Source organism: Pongo pygmaeus, chromosome 5, assembly GCF_028885625.2.
Source record: "Pongo pygmaeus isolate AG05252 chromosome 5, NHGRI_mPonPyg2-v2.0_pri, whole genome shotgun sequence".
Taxonomy (NCBI): Eukaryota; Metazoa; Chordata; class Mammalia; order Primates; family Hominidae; genus Pongo; species Pongo pygmaeus.
In genome coordinates this window covers 19,536,948-19,550,432 of record NC_072378.2, presented here as the reverse complement: position 1 = coordinate 19,550,432, position 13,485 = coordinate 19,536,948, and the positions used below count along the sequence as shown (strand labels likewise).

The 13,485-nt window shown below is 43.7% G+C and overlaps 1 pseudogene; it reads right to left on the bottom strand.

Moving 5' to 3' along the window:
* Positions 1-349: 349 nt before the first annotated feature.
* Positions 350-9,552, bottom strand: LOC134739672 (uncharacterized; annotated as a pseudogene).
* Positions 9,553-13,485: the final 3,933 nt, after the last annotated feature.

Here is a 13,485-nt window from a genome sequence, read left to right as displayed (position 1 = left end):
GCTTTTGAGCCAGGATGAGCCAGGAGAAGGAATTTCACAAGATAATGTCATCAGTTAAGGCAGGAACAGACCATTTTCACTTCTTTTGTGGTGGAATTTCATCAGTTAAGGCAGGAACCGGCCATCTGGATGTGTACGTGCAGGTCACAGGGGATATGATGGCTTAGCTTGGGCTCAGAGGCCTGACATTCCTGTCTTCTTATATTAATAAGAAAAATAAAATGAAATAGTGGTAAAGTGTTGGGACGGCGAAAATTTTTGGGGGTGGTATGGAGAGATAATGGGCGATGTTTCTCAGGGCTGCTTCGAGCGGGATTAGGGGTGGTGTGGGAACCTAGAGTGGGAGAGATTAAGCTGAAGGAAGATTTTGTGGTAAGGGGTGATATTGTGGGGTTGTTAGAAGAAACATTTGTCATTTAGAATTATTGGTGATGGCCTGGATACAGTTTTGTATGAATTGAAAAACTAAGTGGAATAAGAGAAGGAGAAAAACAGGTATTAAAGGACTAAGAATTGGGAGGGCCTAGGAAATCTAATTAGAGAGTGCCTAAGGAGGTTCAGCATAGCCTTGCCAGCAAAGATTATTTATTTACTTTAAGAGTTAAGAGTGGCGGTTTGGGGATAGCACCAGGAGATATCAGCTGTGATGGCTTGGAGAAACAGTGTAAACTGGCAGTGTAAACAAGAGCAGGGCATGTATGAGTAGTTGAGAATGGTGAATAGGAGTATGACTAGACAGAAGATAGTAGGGATGACAAGTTTGTTGGGGCACAGTCCAAGTTGGTCTGGTGTCTGGAATGAGATTGGGGCCTAATAAAAAGGAGCGTCTATACAGGAGCTCAAATGGGCTGTACCTTGTAGCATTCCGAGGACAGGCCTGAATTCTGAGAAGGGAAAGTGGTAAAAGTATTGTCCAGTCCTTTTTAAGTTGGTGGCTGAGCTTGGTGAGGTGTGTTTTTAAAAGGCCATTAGTCTGTTCTACCTTTCCTGAAGACTGAGGACTGTAAAGGATATAAAGGTTTCACTGAATACTAAGAGCCTGAAAAAATGCTTGGCTGATTTGACTAATAAAGGCTGCTATCGGACTGTGTAGAGGTGGGAAGGCCAAACCGAGGAATGATGTCTGACAGAAGGGAAGAAATGACCATGGTGGCCTTCTTAGACCCTGTGGGAAAGGCCTCTACCTATCCAGTGAAAGTGTCTACCTAGACCAGGAGGTATTTTAGTTTCCTGACTCGGGGCATGTTGAGTAAAGCTAATTTGCTAGTCCTGGGCGGGGACAAATCCCTGAGCTTGATGTGTAGGGAAGTGAGGGGGCCTGAATAATCCCTGAGAATTAGTAGAATAGCAAATTTGCCAGTCCTGGGTGGGGGCAAATCCCTGAGCTTGATATGTAGGGAAGGGAGGGGGCCTGAATAATCCCTGAGGAGTAGTAGAATAGCAGATGGAACACTGAGAAGTTATTTCCTTGAGGATAGATTTCCATGATGGAAAGGAAATGAGAGGTTCTAAGAGGCGGGCTAGTGGCTTGTACTGTAGCATAGCCTGCCTTTGCTGGTGTGTGGCGATTAGGCCTGGTGGAACTGCCATCAATAAACCAAGTGTGATCAAGATGAGGAACAGGGAAGAAGGAAATGTGGGGAAATGGGGTGAACGTCAGGTGGATCAGAGAGATGCAGTCATGAGGGTCAGGTGTGGTATCAGGAATAATGTGGGAGGCCAGATTGAAGTCCAGGCCAGGAGCAATGGTAATTGTGGGAGACTCAACAAAGAGTGAGTACAGCTGAAGGAGCCGGGGAACAGAAAGTATATGCATCAGGTGTGAGGAAGAAAATAGGTTTTGGAAATTATGAGAGCTGTAGAGAGTGAGTTGAGAATTGTTTGTGATTTTAAGGGCCTCTAAAAGTATTAGGGTGGCAGCAGCCACTGCACAGAGACATGATGGCCAGCCTAAAGCAGTAAGGTCAAGTTGTTTGGACAAAAAGGCTTCAGGACGCGATCTTGGTCCTTATGTAAGAATTCCGACTGCACAGCCCTGCACTTCGGCTCTGTGTAATGAAAAGGGTTGGGATGAGTCAGGGAGAGCTAGGATGGGGGCAGTCTCTAAATCTGTCTTCAAGGAACAGAAAGAGGAGTGGGGAAAGGATTTAGGATCTATGGGGTCAGCTAGGTTTCCTTTTGTGAGTTTATGTAATGGTTTTGTTAGGATGGCAAAACCAGGTATCTAAAGGTGAAAGTATCCAACTATGCCCAGGAAGAAAAGGAGTTGTCGTTTTGTAGAAGGGGTTGGGGTTTGAGAGATTAGTCGGACACGATCGGCAGGGAGAGCACGTGTGTTTTTATGAGAATTATGCTGAGATAGGTAACAGATAAGGAAGAAATTTGGGCTTGACTGAAGTAATGGGGGCTGTCTGTGAAGCTTTGCGGCAGTACAGCCCAAGTAATTTGCTGAGCCTGATGGGTGTCAGGGTCAGTCCAAGTGAAAGCGAAGAGAGGCTGGGATGAAGGGTGCAAAGGAATAGTAAAGAAAGCATGTTTGAGATCCAGAACAGAATAATGGATTGTGGAGGGAGGTATTGAGGATAGGAGAGTATATGGGTTTGGCACCATGGGGTGGATAGGCCAAACAATTTGGTTGATAAGGCATAGATCCTGAACTAACTTGTAAGGCTTGTCTGGTTTTAGGACAGGTAAAATGGGGGAATGATAAGGAGAGTTCATAGGCTTTAAAATGCCATGCTGTAGCAGGCAAGTGATAACAGGCTTTAATCCTTTCAAAGCATGCTGTGGGATGGGATATTGGCATTGAGCCTGCTAAGGGTGATTAGGTTTTAGTGAGATGGTAAGGGGTGCATGAACGGTCGCCAAGGAGGGAGTTAGAGGTATCTTATACTTGTGGGTTAAGGTGGGGGAATACAAGAGGAGGATGCAAAGGAGGCTTTGGATTGGGAAGAAGGGCGGCAATGAGATGTAGCTGTAGTCCAGGAATAGTCAGGGAAGCAGATAATTTAGTTAAAGTTTCTCGACTTAATAAGGGAACTGGGCAGGTGGGGATAACTAAAAAGGAGTGCTTAAAAGAGTATTGTCTAAGTTGGCATCAGAGTTGGGGAGTTTTAAGAGGTTTAGAAGCCTGGCTGTCAATACAACAGTTATGGAGGCAAGGGAAACAGGCCCTTGAAAATAAGGTAATGTGGAGTGGGTAGCCTCCGTATTGATTAAGAAGGGGATGGACTTACCTTCCACTGTGAGAGTTACTTAAAGCTCAGCGTCCATGATGGTCTAGGGGGCTTCCAAGGTGATCGAGCAGCATCAGTCTTCAGCCACTAAGCCGAGAAGATCTGGGAAGGAGTCAGTCAGAGAGCCTTGGACCAGAGTCCCAGGGGCTCTGGGAGTGGCTACCAGGTGAGTTGAACAGTCCGATTTCCAGTGGGGTCCTGCACAGATGGGACACGGCTTAGAAGGAATCCTGGGCTGCAGGCATTCCTTGGCCTGGTGGCCAGATTTCTGGCACTTGTAGCAAGCTCCTGTGGGAGGCGGTTCTGGAGGAATGCCTGGCCGCTGCGGTTCAGGTGTTTGGAAGTTCTTGTGTGCTGGAGATGTGGCTGGGGTTTGTCTCACAGTGGAGGCAAGGAATTGCAACTCAGAAATATGTTGCTACTTGACTGCCTCTACTCTATTATTGTACACCTTGAAGGCGAGGTTAATTAGGTCCTGTTGTGGGGTTTGAGGGCCAGAATTTAATTTTTGGAGTTTTATTTAATGTCGGGAGAAGATTGGGTAATAAAATGTATGTTGAGAATAGGATGGCCTTTTGACCTTTTAGGGTCTAGGGCTGTAAAGTGTCTCAGGGTTGCTGCCAAAGGATCCATGAACTGGGCTGGATTTTTATATTTGATGAAAAAGAGCCTAAACGCTATCTGATTTGGGATAAAGAGAAAGGAGCATTAACCTTGACTATGCCTTTAGCTCCAGCTACCTTTTTAAGAGTAAATTGCTGGGCAGGTGGGGGAGGGCTAGTCACGGAATGAAACTGTAAGCCAGACAGGGTGTGAGGAAGGGAGGTGATAAAAGGATTATAGGGTGGAGGAGCGGTGGCTGAGGAAGAAGTGGGACTTAGCTTGGCCTGGTGAGGAGGGAAGAGGTCAGATGGGTCTGTAGAAAAGGAAGATTAGAAAGACTCAGTGACGATTGGGGTTGGGAATCGGGGGACAGGTGGGAGAGAAGGAAGATTTGGGATGAGTTGCACTGGGAACAGAGACTAGGGAGGGACTGATGTGTAAAAGAATGCCTGGACGTCAGACACCTTAGACCGTTTGCCTATTTTATGACAAGAATTATTTAGCTCTTGTAGGATGGAAAAATTGAAAGTGCCCTTTTCCGGCTATTTGGAACCACTGTTGAGTTTGTATTGGGGTCAAGCGGCATTGCAGAAGAAAATAAGATGCTTAGATTTTAGTTCAGGTGAGAGTTGAAGAGGTTTTAAGTTCTTAAAAACACAGGCTAAGGGATAAGAAGGAGGAATGGAAGGTGGAAGCTTGCCCATAGTGAAGGAGGCAAGCCCAGAGAAAAGAGAGTAGAGACACGGAGAAGGGGTAGGGGGTTCTTGCCTTCCAGAAAAGCAGAGAAGGGGTCAGGGCACAGAAATAAGGGGTTGGGGCACAGATGAGAGGTCGGGGTATGGAAATAAGGGATTGGGGTGCAGAGATAAGAGGTTGGGGTGCAGAAATTTGGGATCAGGGCGCAGAGATAAGACGTTGGGGTTCCTGCCCTTCCCCCAGAAAAGCGGGACTTGCCGCTAAGGGTAAAGGACCAAGGCAGGCGTCCCTGCGTGGTCTGACACCTCTGAAACCTGGGTGAATAATCAGAGAGGCGTCCCTGCAATGATTAAACACCAGGGGAAGGCTGCCTTCCTTAGCCCGTGACTGGTGCCAGAGTTTTGGGTCCACGGATAAAACGTGACTCCTTTGTCTCTACCAGAAAATGAAAGGAATTGAAATTAAGAGAAGGGAGAGATTGAAGTGTGGCACCAAGATCGAAAGGAGAAAGAGGTTGAGGGATAGTGAGGGAGGTTGGAGAAGAGAGTAAGAAGAGGCCGCTTACCGGATTTGAAATTGGTGAGATGTTTCTTGGGCTGGTCGGTCTGAGGACCCAAGGTCGTAGGTGGATGTTTCTTATGGAGCAAAGAGCAGGAGGACAGGGGATTGATCTCCAAAGGGAGATTCAGAAAACGCTTTTTATAGAGGCATAAACACCTAATTTGGACATTTTTCAGGACGCACAGTCCATGGGATAAGGTTGGATAGGATGGAAGAGACAGTACAGCAAAAAGTAATGGGTTAAGACAAAAAGTCACATGTGGGGAGAATGAGAGAGGACAGAAAGGACTGGGGAACAAATAAAGGCAGAGAAAAGAAGGGATAACTAGAGTAATGTAATAAAGGAAGTCGGATTTCTAATACAACTTAATCTATGCCTACAACTACAAAGCTAGTGATATGGTACATGCAAAAATGAGCACAGAATTTTTTTTCTTAATGCACTAAGGGGGACTAAAGAAACATTTACAAAATATTTATTGGGGTTGCCCCAGCAGCGTACAGACAACCATGTTTGGCTGGGTCCTTCCCTGCCCAGACCTACTCCCCTTGGGGCGATGGAAGGAGGAGGCACTGCAGCAGCCTAGTTCTCTGTCCTTACAGTTGTTCATCTGTGTCCAGAAAATGGTGCCTGAGATGAGCAAGGTCAGCAGACAGGAATTGAGGTCAGTGTCAGGTTTCCATGCCAGCAGTGGGAACTCTGGATACAGTGGAGAGTCACAGCTGGTCAAACCCTGAACAGCTTGCTCCTTGAAATGGTCAGAGAGGCCCATCCCAGAGCCATCTCATCATCTCTCCTCAGACAGGTGAACCTCTTCTGGTGGTGATGGGGTAGGGAAGAACAGAGATCAAAGCAAAGTAAAACCAAATAAAATGAAAGCATAATTGTTACTTTTCTTTTCTCTTTTTACACAAATGCATTATAATTTATTATTAACTACTCTGAGTTCTTTCCTTAAATTTCCCAAATTAAGGATTGGCTTTGCTGGCAGAGATCTTTTCCCCAAATAAAACTGGGCACTTTCTTAAGAGTTCCATGTTCAAGGTTAATGTTACGGGTGTAGCTTGGCCTTTTTGAACGCTTGATGGAGAAAGCTAATCAGTGGATCTGTTGTCTCTAGGAAACCAAGAAGGAAAACAATCAGCTCTGTTCTCTCCGGGCCGAGGGAGTGAGCTGTAATGAGGGAGCACATGAACGCATTGGGCGCCCTCAGACCTGAACACACAGGTTAGCACCACCTGCCTGGCTGACCTGGCTCACAGGTGTGCGGTTGCCAGGTAATGCTTGGTATCTCAGGGTGCCTTCAGAAGCCCAGCAGTTGGCTTGGGGAGGTGTGGGCATGGCCTGGGGCGGTGGTGGGGGCAGGGCAGACGGAGTCACTGTCAGGGCAGCTGGCAGCACCACTGCTCCTCACCTCTGTAGCAAGTGGAAACAAGCTGGCTCGCCCTGAAGCCCTGAAGGGCCAATCTTCCTCAGCTGCCTGTGTTGTGAAAGGGCTCTCTGATTAGAAGTGAGCTTACAGATGCAGAAGGGAGAAAATAAAACCCGTGCTGTGCGTTATATAAAGCCCCCCATCTCTCTCTCTCTCACACACACATATATGTGTGTTTTACATAAATATAAATATAAAACACACATCTGTCCTTTAAAAAGTTATATTCTAAAAATTCCTCTCAAACTTGGGCCACTTTATAGAGCATGTTATCACATATGTGAAGGGCAAAATGATGTTTGGGAAGAGTTGCTGACTGGTTGAAAACACCTGGGTTCTAGCCCTAAATGTGCAAGTTTCTTGATTCCCCAGAGTTACTGGGGAGTCACTCTGTCATTTTAGATTCACATGAAATCAGCCCAAATCCCTATGTGTCCTGAAAAACCCAGAATTCCCCTGAGTCTCTTTATGAGCTCTTGAGGGCTTGATTCCTTTGCCCTGTCTCCGGCCCCCACTTCCTTCTTGCACAGATGTAATTAATTTCCATCCTTAGTTATCATATGTCCGTTGCATATGTTCTTCACACAGAGTCTGCCATTTCCTAAACTATGGCAAATTCATAAATCTGGAGCACCTTGTTCCCAAATAATGCCAGATGTAGAAGAACTCCTCCCCTAAGCTAATGCTGGTTTCTCTTTTGGGGGTAGTAGCTCTTCCTGGTCAAGTTGTGTACTCTTACGGATCTTTCTTTCATTCTACTTGATCAAGAAAGCTTCATGTGAGTGGATAGGCACAGTGTCACTGTGTAGAGCAGAATAGGTTGTACATTGTGGTGGTCCTGGACTGCAATTAATTTGCAAAGATAGGCTCAATGTGTAAGAGTCAGTGTTTTCAGAGCTGGCCTCAGTAGGTTCGTTAGGTCCACAGAAGAGTGAATATTGGAAACCAGCTGCCCTGCCCGATCCATGGCCTGTCATTTCATTACAGCTGAGTCATTCCTGTGCAGAGTACTACTTTTTCACCCTAGGATATGCGTATGTTCCTGAATCTGTCTTGGGTGAGGAAAAGATGAGTTATCTAATAAAGTTATGGGAAAGCTAAGAGCTTGAGGTTAAGCAGAGGCAGCCAAGCTGTTTTCTTCCCACCTGGAATCAGACAGGCTAACGGGGAGATCACACAGGCCAACCTTCCTAGCCCAAGGGCTATCATTCTGCTTTATATGTTTGAGTCATTGTGAGAAGAGAAATATTTATAGGTGTTCTTTCAACACTTATTCAACAAATATTTATTGAACACCTACTCTATTCTGAGCTCTGCAGTGTGTTCAGAAACCAGGGCTGAAAACAAGTTATTCTTCCTTACTATCCTTGAACACTGCTCTTTTTAACTGCCTCTAGATCTAAGTATCAATCCATGTATTGATTGAATGAATACATGTGTAAAGGCTCTTACAGGCTGGCATTGTCAATATTTGCAAAGTCTAAGACTTGCAGACTTGGAGGCAGCTTATTTTCTGTGGGTATGTGCTTTCATGTATCTTAGAGTACAGCCCAATTTGAGTTTATATTATACATTTTTTTTTTTGAGACAGAGTTTCGCTCTTTTTACCCAAGCTGGAGTGCAATGGTGCAATCTCGGCTCACTGCAACCTCCACCTCTCGGGTTCAAACGATTTTCCTGCCTCAGCCTCCGGAGTAGCTGGGATTACAGGCACACGCCACCATGCCTGGCTAATTTTTTGTATTTTTAGTAGAAACAGAGTTTCACTGTGTTAGCCAGGCCGATCTCAAACTCCTGACCTCAGGTGATCCGCCTGCCTCCGCCTCCCAAAGTGCTGGGATACAGGCGTGAGCCACCATGCCTGGCCACAATTTTTTTTTAAAAAAAGTTAAAACCAAACAAGCAGGAAACCTAACTCTCACACAGACTGAGCCCAAGACTGGGAAAAGGATGCTTTAAGGTACTTTTCAGAAGCCAAGACTGGGGAAAGGATGCTTTAAGCTACTTTTCAGAAGCCAAGTCAATCTGCTGCTGCATTGTGGTACTATAGAGTCTCAGTGTTGAATATGTATTTGAATTTTTTTTTTTAATTTTTATTTTTTTAGATGGAGTTTCGCTCTTGTTGCCCAGGCTGGAGTGCAGTGGGGTGATCCTGGCTCACTGCAACCTCCGCCTCCCGGGTTCAGACAATTCTGCCTCAGCCTCTCAAGTAGCTGGGATTACAGGCACCTGCCACCATGCCCAGCTAATTTTTTTGTATTTTTAGTAGAGATAGGGTTTCTCCATGTTGGCCAGGCTGGTCTTGAACTCCTGACCTCAGGTGATCTGCCTGCCTTGGCCTCCCAAAGTGCTGGGATTACAGTGAAAATAGGTTTTTTAAAGAAAAATGTAAATACTTGTAGAGTGATGTTAATAGTTCAGTAGATGAAATTTTTCCTATTTGATCATGACTAACTCCAGGGTCCATAATATAGAGAGAGATGCCTAGTTCATTAATGAAATGCCATATTTGGCATGGAATGAGAAAATACGGCTCTTGGTACTAGTCATCACCAGTGATGTTATATCTCTAATCTGTGAATGAGGAAAATACAACCTTTGTAAAGCCTTTGGCACCCATCCAGAGGTTCATTCAGTGCCAGAGACAAGGGCTTGGGAGGAGAGCTCCTCTTTCTGATCATGCCAGCTCTCTTCAGGAGCGCTGAAGTGGTACCACATGTCTTCAAGTGCAGCTCACAGAGCTTGGTGGGTTTTCAGAAAGAATTTTGCCATGCTGATTCTAGAACAGTGTTATCCAACCTTTCAAAACTCAAAACTCCTATAATACTTTCTCATTCTGTCGTCTAGAGAAGCCAAGCCAGCCAGAAATGTGTTGTTCAGCTATGGATTCTGTTACAAAGGCACCAGGAATATTAAATATGTTTTATCAAACTGCTTATGACCCCCTACACAAACCTTTTAGAAACTCTGATGAGATGTTTCTCTTCACTGGGGGGAGCCGTAGTCCTGTGTGCCTTGGACATTCCCAGTTTACTCTTGTTCTGACGTAAATATTACTGTTGCGTGTTCCTTGCACTCTCACGTGGCTCAGTTTGGATGGCGAGGTATATGGTTGCCTTATCTTTACCCTGGATCCTTCTCTCCCAACAGTTGAGAATAACTCATCCAGGGTTGTTGAATGGTGGAGGATCTTTCAAAATCAGCAGCTAGAAGGTCGAGAACCCTTCATGCCATACTAAGAAGTTTCATGCTAGGCAAAGAAGAGTGACAAGGTATTTCAACAGGTGAATGATGTGAGTAAATATTTGCTTCAAAAAAGTGTATTGTAATAATCCATGTGAGAAGAAATGGGAACACTAGCAATGACCTTTGAAGAATTATACCTTTGTGTCTGGGAAGTCTTGAGCTCAAATGAGAGAGAACTCTTACTATGAGTGAATTGCAATTAGAGTCCTATCACCTCTACTTAAATCTCTCAAACATAAACCATTGGAGTAACATTTCCTTGCTTGTCATCTTTCAATAAGGCTTGTGTGTGCTATTAACAAAATACCACAGCATCCCAGAGCAGGATGCCTTTCAGGGATGAATCAATTGATTCCCACGTGCTAGTGTATAAATTGTTAACTGCTTCAGGATTCATAGGGATGAAAGATGCTTTATTTATTGTCCTTTGAGATGAAAGATGCATAATTTATGGCACTAGGATTACTATTTTATTTACTCTTGTGATGCTGAAATCACATTCTTTTCTAGTGATGGAATTGGAGAATCTCTTAATTTGTGGGCAAGTGGCTTATTAAAAGCTTCAGAGTTGGAGGGTTTGGCTACACAAAAGTGGGTGTTGTCTGAAGGAAGCAGTATGATGCTTTTGTTGCTAACACAAAGACTTTATTCTACTGCTCACAAGCGTTAGTGAGATGTTAAACATGTGTGCATGATGTAAAGATGTTGGCTCTGATGCGTGTTCATGTAGGCTTAAGGTTGAGAATGACATAATTAGGTACATTCTGTAAAAGTATCTTAAAATATCGCAGTTGTAGACTTCGCAGAGTTTTCTCTTACAGTGGGTCCGGGACGTTTGTATGGCATACTTCGGTGTTCCTAGGCAATCACATGTTTTCCAGCATCCAAAAATATCCACAACCTTGGTTCAGGAAAATGTCCAGCGTCTTTTGTTGATAGAATGTTTAGAATTTCATTGCCTGAAAATCTCTTTGTAGCTTTGCTGAAAAGGCTAGTTTAGTTCATTTGTTTTCTTACTTTTAACTAAAAGTTGTGGCTCACTTCTTGGTAGCAAGGTTTGGGACAATTTCTTTAATTAAAGAAAATATTTGCCTTGTGTCATCCTGCCTCAGAAGGCATATGGGAGGCCATTCGTGGATTGGGGTGAGGTAGGAATGTTGGATAATTGTTTCTACCTGGTATTTCCACCAATACACTCTACCTTTGGTGGAACCAATATCATCTCGACATTTTAGGGATCACAGTAGTAAAATGTATGGAAATAAAAGAGCAGGGTCAGGCTAGACAATAGCTTCTTTTTCCTTCTTTTCCCTGATGGGAAAGTGCTTTCCCTTAGACTGATGGCCAAATAGGAATACAGGTTGAGTATTCCTTATCTAAAATGCTTGTGATCAAAAGTGTTTTGGATTTCTGATTTTTTGTTTTAGATTTTGAAATATTTGAAAATGCATAATGAAATATCTTGGGGATAGGACCCAAATCCAAACATGAAATTCACTTATGTTTCTTGTATAACTTATGCACATAAGCTGGGGTAATTTTACACAATATTTTAAATAATCTTGTGTATGCAACAAAGTTTGTAGATGAGGTCAGGTGTGCAATTTTCCACCTGTGGAATTGTATCAGTGCTGAAAGAGATTTGGAGTTCAGAGCATTTCATATGTTGGATTTTCAGATGAAGGATGCTTAATTTGTAGTAGGAAAGGAAAGGGAGCTATAGACAGAGGGTCCCAGACACTGTCGGGTAATGTTGTATGAAGAATCGAGCAACAACTGTACAGAATACTCAGGAAAACAAATAGATATAAAAATGATGTTACCAATTTGGGTGCATGATTCTACTTTATTGGGATGTAAATTTGCTTTCTTTCTTTTTTTTTTTTTGAGACAGAGTCTCGCTCTATCGCCAGGCTGGAGTACAGTGTCATGATCTCAGTTCACTGCAACCTCCTCCTCCTGGGTTCAAGAGATTCTCCTGCCTCAGCCTCCTGAGTAGCTGGGATTACAGGAGTGTGCCACCACCCCTGGCTAATTTTTGTATTTTTAGTAGAGACGAGGTTTCACCATGTTGGCCAGACTGGTCTCAAACTCCTGACCTCGTGATCTACCCACCTCAGCCTCCCAAAGTGCTGGGATTACAGGTGTGAGCCACAGCGCCAGGCCGTAAATTTGCTTTCTTAACCAGAGTCAGTTTGGCATTTCCAAGAAAGCTGTTTTGGAAATAGAGAAGGCATTTCTAGAAACTGCAATTCCTTTGCCTTCCATCCCCAAAACAGGGAAGTGTGACTTTAAAAAAAAAAATTCTATTTGACACTAGAAGCAAATGAAGGAAAGCGAAAGCATAACTAATAACTATCTTTATGTGTATGGAAAACTCTGGGTTAAGTTAAGGAGGACTAGCAATTATGTCTTCACTGAGGACAGAAATGGACTTCAACTAAATTGAGGGATTAGAGTTAAGTTTAAGAAAGCCCTTTTACTCTGACTCTGTCCACTACTGATGTTAGGTTTTATACAGCTTGTTTCTCTGGATGTCTGTTGCTTTTGTTGTCATCAACATTGTACTTATAGTTATTTCAGCAAAGGACAGATCTCTACCTATCTGGAATGACTTTAATAATGTATAATATTTGGCATTCAAACATGTTCCTTTGCAAATAAGGAATTAAGCCTATATTTCCTTCATGTCACTTGGCTGGTACCAGGACAAGAACTTCAGTTCCTAAGCACCGACACCGAGGTGTTTTTTGTGCAGCAGACTCTGGGGTCATTCACAGTAGCAAGAGATCAAGCTAAATAATTCTGGAGGCTTCTTCCTACTTTGGATATTTGAATCTAAAAAAAGATTTTACCTTTGCAAAACTTGAAATCATATTTATTAAATTTATTAAACTTATAAGTTATCTATGTCTTCAAAATGTGTAAGGCATAAAATTTTTACTTTAGTTTCTGATTGAGGGTTTAAAGAAAACTACCTAGTGTATTAGTAAGGGTTCTCCAGGGAGACAGAACCAATAGGATATATACAGATAGACAGATAGAGAGATAAGAGCGGATTTATTTGGAGAATTGGCTCAGGTGATTATGGAAAGTGAGAAGTCCTGTGGACAGGCCATCTGCAAGCTGGAAACTGTGGGATGCCGGTAGAGTGTCTCCGTCTAAGTCTGAAAGCCTCAGAACCAGCGAAGTCAATGGTGTAAATCAATGGTGCAAGAATCAAGGACAGGGGTGGGGAGGGAGGGCAAGGATGCACTGGTGCAAGTCCTGGAGTCCAAAGGCCAGGGAAACTGGAGTTCTGATGTCCAAGGGCAGAAGTGCATCTCAGCTTCAGTAGAGAGAGTGAGCAAATTCACCTTTCCTCTGCTTTTGTTCTATCTGGACCCTCAGCCAATGGAATGGTGCCTGTCCACATTGGGGTGGATCTTCCTTACTCAGTCTATTGATTCAAAGGCCAATCTCATCCAGAAACACCCTCACAGACATACCCAGAAATAATGCTTTACCAGCTAACTAAATATCCCTTAATCCAGTCAACTTGACACCTAAAATCAACCATCATACATAATATCTTTTTCTTTCCTTCTTTTGTGTGTGTGTGCCTTATAAATATGCAAAATGTGCCTCTGGAGTATAAAGCGAAAGTGTGTGCTTGTTGCTTTGGAAACTTTATATGGCTGTTCAGAATGGCACCTTGTCATTGCCAGGTC